Here is an 8,391-nt window from a genome sequence, read left to right as displayed (position 1 = left end):
ATTAAACCAAGTCTTCCTTCAAGTGCCCCAATAGAATGTCTTTTCAGCAAATGCTAGATGTTCTTTCCCCTAAGAAGTCGAGGCTTAGCTTAGCTATGAGAAGAACTATTGATTAAGGGAAGTAAATGGAAAACCATTTGTATTGCTTAAAGTCACTAACTAAAATAAAAATTGTGGGGAAAAATTAATTTTGAAGTTATTAGGTAACATGTTTATTAGTCTCATATGTCTCTAAGCTTGAAAAACACAAAATAAAGTGATAACTTTTCCTTGCAAACTTTGGTACCGGTATCATTCCAGTGATTTCGTTAAGACTGGAATCCTATGACCGAACTCGATAGCTGCAGTCGCTTAAGTGCGGCCAGTATCCAGTAATAGGGAGATAGTGGGTTCGAACCCCACTGTCGGCAGTCCTGAAGATGGTTTTCCGTGGTTTCCCATTTTCACACGAGGCAAATGCCGGGGCTGTACCTTAATTAAGGCCACGGCCGCTTCCTTCCACTTCCTAGGCCTTTCCTATCCCATCGTCGCCAAAGACCTGTGTCGGTGCGACGTAAAACAAATAGCAAAAAAGGAGTCCTATGAAGTAATTGTAATTGTACTGAATGCCTGTTGAAAAAAGTAATTTGTAATTGGGTAAAACATTTCTCAGGTAACTATAATTCATCTCAATTACTTTTCTTGTACTTTTGCCATCACCGACAATAATAGTTGGTGTTGACCAACCGCACTGTTATAGCTCCCTTTCAGAAACAGAAATATCACGTCATTTCATTTATTTATTTATTTATTTATTTATTTATTTATTTATTTATTTATTTATTTATTTATTTATTTATTTATTTATTTATTTATTTGTGTGTTTGCTCAGAGGGGTGGTATTTGAAGGTGTTCAAATTCGTCAGCCTCGTGTCGGTAGATTTACTAGCACGTCAAAACTCGTGAGGGACAAAATTCTGACACCTCAGCGTCTCCGAAAACCGTAAAAGTACAGTAGTTAGTTAGTATTATTTATTTATAAAACAAAAACCCTATGATGCTACATTTCTGATGGGTCTTGGCCTACCGAGCGATCGCCGCTCAGCCTGAAGACCTGCACATTCTGAAATAACGCATGGTCAGCGCGATGAATCCTCTCGGCCGTTATTATTGACTTTCTAGATCGTCAGATTGCTCCACTATTGTTCTCGCGTATGCTGAGTGGACTTCGATTCAGCCCTCAGATCCAGGTAAAAGAAGAAAAGTCCTGACCTGGTCGGGTAGCGAATCCGGGGTCTCCGCGTAAGAGGCAGGCTCGCAACTCCAAGACCGCAAAGTCGGTATTTATTTATTTATTTATTTATTTATTTATTTATTTATTTATTTATTTATTTATTTATAATTAACAATACATTTTCCTTTCCGGCTTCTTGGCTGAACGGTTAGCGTACAGGCCTTCGGGTCAGAGAGCCCCGGGTTCCATTCCCGACCGGGCCGAGGATTTAAACCGCGTCTAGTTAATTCCTCTGACTCTAGGATTGAGAGTTTGTGTTCGTCTCAATACACACCCCCTTCACATACAAGGTGCCACTCTACCAACCAAAGAAACATGCAGCAGTGAATGTGAATACATCCCTCCACATAGAGTTGAGGTCAGGAAGAGCACCCCGCGTAAAACAGAGGCAAATCCACTGCGCAATACAGTTCGCACACGAGATCTCACCACGATGTAAAGAACTGTAAGATTTAACCCTTTCCCTAGAAAGTTAAAATGCTGTAGTACTGCTAAAACTGCCAACCTAAATTAAGGTAAAGTGTAAGGTCTTATTAAAAAATTTGTACTCGCCTCGGTTTTGAAGCTATATAGATAAATTTTGTTTTTGGTGATTCATGATATATCCATGTACATGTCCAGTGATTTAATTTGTTGGCGCGTATGTCTTTATATAAAAAATAACGAATTATTAATTTCCACTTTCTTTAATTAATTTTGCAAATTTGAATTTGTATTTGATATAGTAATAATTATTTCACATACATGTTAATGTTATTGTTAGAATCACTAATCTTTGTTGTCTCAATGTTAAAAGTTTTAAAACTCTAAGTTTAAAAATGTCTAAATGATTTTAGTTTTTGAAATTGAAAAACTGAGGTTAGATTTGTCGCCAAGATGACTTGCATTTCGCTAGTTAGCATTAACGTCATTGTCATCTTCACTTTCGACAGTATTAGTAGTAGTAGTAATTTGAGGAGGGATAACACCATTAGGCCTATATCTGCCACATGAACACTTACTGTCTCTCACTGTTTTCATTACTAGAAGATCAAGATATATCACTGTCACTTCCTAACAACAAAACCTGAATGTATTTTTAACACAAGTGTTCTGAATAATATTTTACCATCTTACCCTACATAAATTCGCAGTATAATAGACTACGCAAAACCACGATAAAAACAATACCGTACCTAGCGTCAAACAAACTTCCCGCGCAAATTTCGTGGCGCACGTGACATGGCCAGCGCATGCCAACCTCTCAAAGAAATTTAAAAAAAAAGTTATATTCTCTTTGTCAAAGAGAAAATGGAATTTACTTGTAGTTAGAGATACCATGGATCACCCAACATGCATACGCGAGTTATCTGTTGCGTTAAGCCTGAACAAACAACATTTGAAAACCGGCCTTTACAGCATCGGTTCTCATCGGATCGCGACAGTTTTACGATTCAGAGAGCATCGGCTAACATAGGATCTTGGCAGCAATTAGGTTAAACACCCTCAAAGGCCGCGGACTTCATCCGAGGCTAAACTCGCTATCTTGAGAACAGAAGGACAACGACTGTGACATTGAGGTCGGCAGATTGTTTGTTTGTTTCTTAAGTTCACGAAGCCTCTAGCCATCATCTCTAGATAAGGAAATGAAAGGATTGTGATAGGCCTACCCGAAGAACTAGGAATTCAATGTATAAAAGTTGAAGACCATGAACATGAGATCGGTTCAGGTTAGTCCTCGAATTCTTGGATAGGCCCTAGTACCGATAGAGTGGGAAGAGAATATTAGCGAAGTTCGCTTGGATAGAGGTAAAAATAAGTAAAGAAAACTCTGCCAGACTGATTTGAAGCCCCGCGGTATTTAAAAAAAATCGGGTTTAGGCTGTATCGGATATAGCCGCAAGCGTTGTAGAGGTGAATGCGCTTATATTGTCTGGCGAAATAAAATGTTTCCATTCATTTTGAGCTCCGTTTATTGAAATACTGGTTTAACTCTATAGTTACAAAGCTTATGAAGGATACGTCTTTCATGAAAAATATGACTCATATGGTGAAGTTTCTACAGTCATGTTCTTTCCCGAGAGGGTCACGCACTCGACTACTATAGTCGGTCAAACCGACTGCCCACGGCAACATTCTGATATTCTTGAATGAAGCTCCCGGTTGAAGTCGATGCTGACATGAGTTTGGGAAACGAAGAAAGAGTATTTTGAACCATGCATGGCACCGACGAACAAATCTGTACCGGTTCTATATTACCTACAATTAATCTAGACAGAATTATTCTTTTTTAAGAGCACCCTTAAAACCTAAAGCTGAGTGATATACCCTCGTGTAAAGGACACCATGTATGCCCGATATACTGTAACAAAACAATCACATCCGTTAATGACGTCACAGCGCAGCGAGAGAAAACAAAATGGCGGCTATCGCAACGCCGTTATGTTTTGGTATCGTCTGTAACCTCGGACGGACTGAGTGAACATAATTATTTCAATGACCGAAGTGGCAATCGATTCACCTCAGTGTCGTCCATTATCCTGATGCCCTCCCACCAATTTCGCGTTGGCCTTTTTTTTTTTTTTTTTTTTTTTTTTTTGCAAGCTGCTTTACGTCACATCGACACAGATAGGTCTTATGGCGACGATGGGCTAGTAAAAGGGCTAGGAGTGGGAAGGAAGCGTCCGTGGCCTTAAGGTACAGCCCCAGCATTTTGCTGGTGTGAAAATAGGAAACCACGGAAAACCATCTTCAGGACTGCCGACAGTGGGGTTCGAACCCACTATCTCCCGAATGCGGGATACTGGCCGCACTTAAACGACTGCAGCTATCGAGCTCCGTGTTGGCCTTTTGAGTGACAATGTTTCGACATTTTGAAATTCTGTCGTCAAAAGTCACTTTAAACGCGCACAAATTGCTTTTTTTTTTCTATTTCAGATATCACTGTGCAGTAGTCTATTATATCTGAACTTTTTATTCCCTTTCAAATGAAACGTTGATAATCGAAATAATATCTCCACTCAGGACTCAGCTCGAAGTTACAGACGATAGGCCTAAAACATAACGACGCTGCAATCGGTGCCATTTTATTTTTCTCGCTGCGCTGTGGTGACGTCATCAGCAGAAGTGATTGTTATGTTACCTCCTGCAGAATTATGTCCTCTATGCGATGATGTACAACACTTAGCCCTAGGTTGCATAGCTTCTGTGAGATGTAGGCCCAGGCCTAAGCGTTGACGACGCGTGTTGTTTGCGTACTGCCACCCATACCTCAAACCGAAAGAATGGAGGTAAGTTTAGGCCTATTCAAGACAAAAAGTAACCTTGGAGTTGGACGTGACTATAAATTACCCAGCGAATTGGCAGCGCAGTTCAGACCGATTACCTGTCACCTTGCAGTCGGAAAATGGTAGGCTCAAACCCCGCCTTGAACATAGTTTCTCCGTGGATTTCATTTTCACTCCAAGTAAATAGATGGAAATAGAGTCCATTCAGCACTCCATATCGTGCGATGTCGACATGTAAAAGTCTTTGGCGATAGCCTACATGAGCTGCTTAGCAGACAAAATTAATTAAAACTCAGGCATAGGTCACCCAAAAGAGTTCTGGCTTCTCTGCCATTTTGTAGAGTAAAATTGATTATCAGATTTTTAAAAAATGATTGCACACTGTAGCTGAGCCCATATAATGTTATTACAGGTAGTCTCTCGATTGTCCGAGTCTCGACTAAATGAGGTTCCGTGTTATGCGAGCCCAATAAAAAACGAATGATCGCATTTCCATCGGCGCCAAACATTTCAATTGTTTCATGGCTCGAATCTAACTGCTCTCTTCTACCCTGCATCATCAGGCTGAACGCACAGCGCAACGGCTCCATTTTACTTTGCGTACGGCTTTTAGTGCTGGGAGTGTCCGAGGATGGTGCAAGTCTTTCTATTTCGCGCATGGGTGTGAGGCGATGATATGAGATAAGGAGACGGTGAAACCCAGTGTCGGCACGGAGCCCACTCCCGTCGAATAGCACTAAGGGGTCTGATCAAAACTTTCCGTCCCCATTCGACGGACGAATCACCATCAACAGCATCATATGTCCCCACTCCACATGAAAACTGCGGAGAGGTTTGGTATTGATAAATAATAATGTTATTTGCTTTACGTCCCACTAACTAATTTTACGGTTTTCGGAGATGCCGAGGTGCCGGAATTTAGTCCCACATGAGTTATTTTAGGTTCCATAAATCTACCGACACGAGGCTGACGTATTTTATCGAACCTGCCAAGTTGGGGTCAGAAGGCCAGCGTCTCAACCGTCTGAGCCACTCAGATCATATACGCTTGGCACCTTTACTATCATGACCACTAGGTGGGCTATCCAATTATTGTTTCGCAGCTTGATTTGTCAGTCTTGTAATCACTACGTCGGTTGTAGGTCAAATGAGTGAAAAAAAAGCAAACGTGAGAGTTCATATTAACTTGACTTCATTCTATTCAGTCCAATGAGTGAACGTCTAATTTCTAAACAAAACACAGTTTTTTAGTACCCATCCGTTTTATCCGAGCTTTTGCTTAACCGAGGTAGTCTTAGTTCTCATTCACTCGGATAATCGAGAAATTATTATTATTATTATTATTATTATTATTATTATTATTATTATTATTATTATTAGGTAAATTCCGAGGGTGTACACGGTCGCTTACTTCCCAGTCCTAGCCCTCCTTTATCCTAACATCACAAAAAAGTTGGTGGGTGAGAGTGGTAAAATACCACCCACGGTATCCCCTGCCTGTCGTAAGAGACGACTAAAAGGGGCCCCAGGGACTCTGATCTTGAAGCGTGGATTTGGCCACAACGGGGCCCTTAGCTGAGTCCTGGCATTGCTTTCACTTACTTGTGCCAGGTTCCTCACTTTCATCTCAACTCTTGTTCTTTTCCGACCCCGACGGTATTAGAGCATTCGAGGCCTAGGGAGTCTTGCATTTTCACGCCCTTCGTGGCGCTTGTCTTTCTATGGCCGATACCTTCTTATTTTGAAGTGTCGGATCCCTTCCATTTTCTCTCTCCTGGTTAGTCTTATGTTATAGCGGATGGTTGCCTAGTTGTACTTCCTTTTAAAACAATAATCATCACCACCACCGTCACTAAAAAGTCGGTGCGATGTCAAGCCATTAGCAGTAGGAAAAATTACCGTACTATAAATTTTAAGCCATGAGCCATTTTTATGTGTAATGGAAGGTGATTGCTTTCTCGATATTTGGTCCCAATTACTTTCAGAATCCCAAATAGCTGAGTGGAATCAACATTATCAAATGCCTTTTCTAGATCTACAAATGCCATGAACAGGGCTTGCCCTTCGTAATTCGATCGTCTTACACCAGGCGTAGAGATAGTATTGTCTCGTGCGTTGCTACTTGGTGTGTAAATTGCTATGTTGGCCAGCCTGTTATCCTTTCTTCCTTTCTCTCTTTCTCCCTAACATCCGTGTGCGATTCCGCGTTATTTTTGCGTGTTACGAAAGTTACATAACAATCTCAAAGCGATAATGTTCCTATATACTGAGAAGCTCGACATGTGCCTTTATTTTTTTTTCTGGCCTCGCAATAACCTTCTCTAAAAAGCATTAAGATTAGAGACGTGGCATTTGGCAAGCTTTCGTATGCTAGTGGATTCAAGGACCTCTTCGTATATAAGGTACAGAAAGCAAATTGGACGAGTTAGAACTTTGAAATAGGTCATAAACTGAGCATGAATATATCTCAAAAATCACATGACGTCAGGGAGGGCTTCCGGCCTTAAACCCTCGCCCTAAATCAGAAATAACCGAGTGAGTTGGCTGTGCGGTTGGGATCGCCTATATATGAGCTTGCATTCGAGAGACGGTGAGTTCGAATCCTACCGTCGGCAGCCCTGAAGATGCTTTTCCGTGGTTTCCTATTTTCACACCAGACCACGACTGCTACCTTCCCAATCCTGGCTGGCTAGCTCTTTCCCATCCTCGCGTCACTAAAAACCTTCGATATGTTAGTACGACGTTAAACACATAAATCAGAAATGCGCCTAGGTGGCTCCGTCGACCCCAGAAATACCTAGCATAAGCTGAAGACATTTTGTACGTCAGTGATCATGAGTTCGATGTCGATCCAATACAGACTTTAGGCTTGGTAGATAAGTAGAAGCCGGCGCCGTGGTGCCTGCCTCTCGCCAGGAGGCCCCGGGTTCGATTCCCGGCCAGGTCAGAGAATTTTCTCTCGACCTGGGGGCTGGTTCGAGGTCTACTCAGTCTACGTGATTAGAAAGCCCAGAATAACGGCCGAGAGAATACGTCGTGCTGACCACACGGTCCCTCGTAATCTGCAGGTCTTCGGGCTGAGCAGCGGTCGCTGGGCAGGCCAAAGTCCTTTCAAGGGCATTAAGTGCCGTGGGGTTTGGGTGGGGGAGATAAGTAGAAACCGCTTACAAATAATAATAACTGTATTATTATTATTATTATTATTATTATTATTATTATTATTATTATCACCAGGTATTCATCCTTTCGGAGTGTGCTTTCTTCCATGCATCAGAATGGACATGCTTCAGTCGAGTTGGGGCTTCTTCATGATGAACCTATCTAAGTTTGTGTTTCTTCTTCTTCTTCTTCTTCTTCTTCTTCTTCTTCTTCTTCTTCTTCTTCTTCTTCTTCTTCTTCTTCTTCTTCTTATTATTATTATTATTATTATTATTATTATTATTATATTCACGTGAAATATTTCCAAATTCAAGCTCGTACTTCCGTCCAAAACGAGAAAGCATGAGTGTATGTCTGCAAACGAATTCATCAAAAAGGAATTTAAGATATTTCTATTGTTATGTTTACTAATTGTTACATTATCTATCCTACGTCATATACTTCCTTATCACGCTGCTGATAAATTAAACGTTCAACCATCAACCTTAATGTAAATGCCCCTTCAAGTGGATCCCACAATTAACCTATCCACAGATCAGCCACTTACGACATGCTTTCTTTTATAATCTGAAATGATTCAGTTTGTTTCCTATTTTTCGAAATAATCTTGATGAATTAATGTCGAAAATCCTTTTTAGTCGATTTTCAGGGCTGCCGACAGTGGGACTCAAACCCACTATCTCCCGGATGCAA

This window comes from Anabrus simplex, chromosome 11 (assembly GCF_040414725.1).
Source record: "Anabrus simplex isolate iqAnaSimp1 chromosome 11, ASM4041472v1, whole genome shotgun sequence".
In the NCBI taxonomy this organism is placed as follows: domain Eukaryota; kingdom Metazoa; phylum Arthropoda; class Insecta; order Orthoptera; family Tettigoniidae; genus Anabrus; species Anabrus simplex.
The sequence above is the reverse complement of the archived record's forward strand: the minus strand, read 5'-3'. Positions refer to the sequence as shown.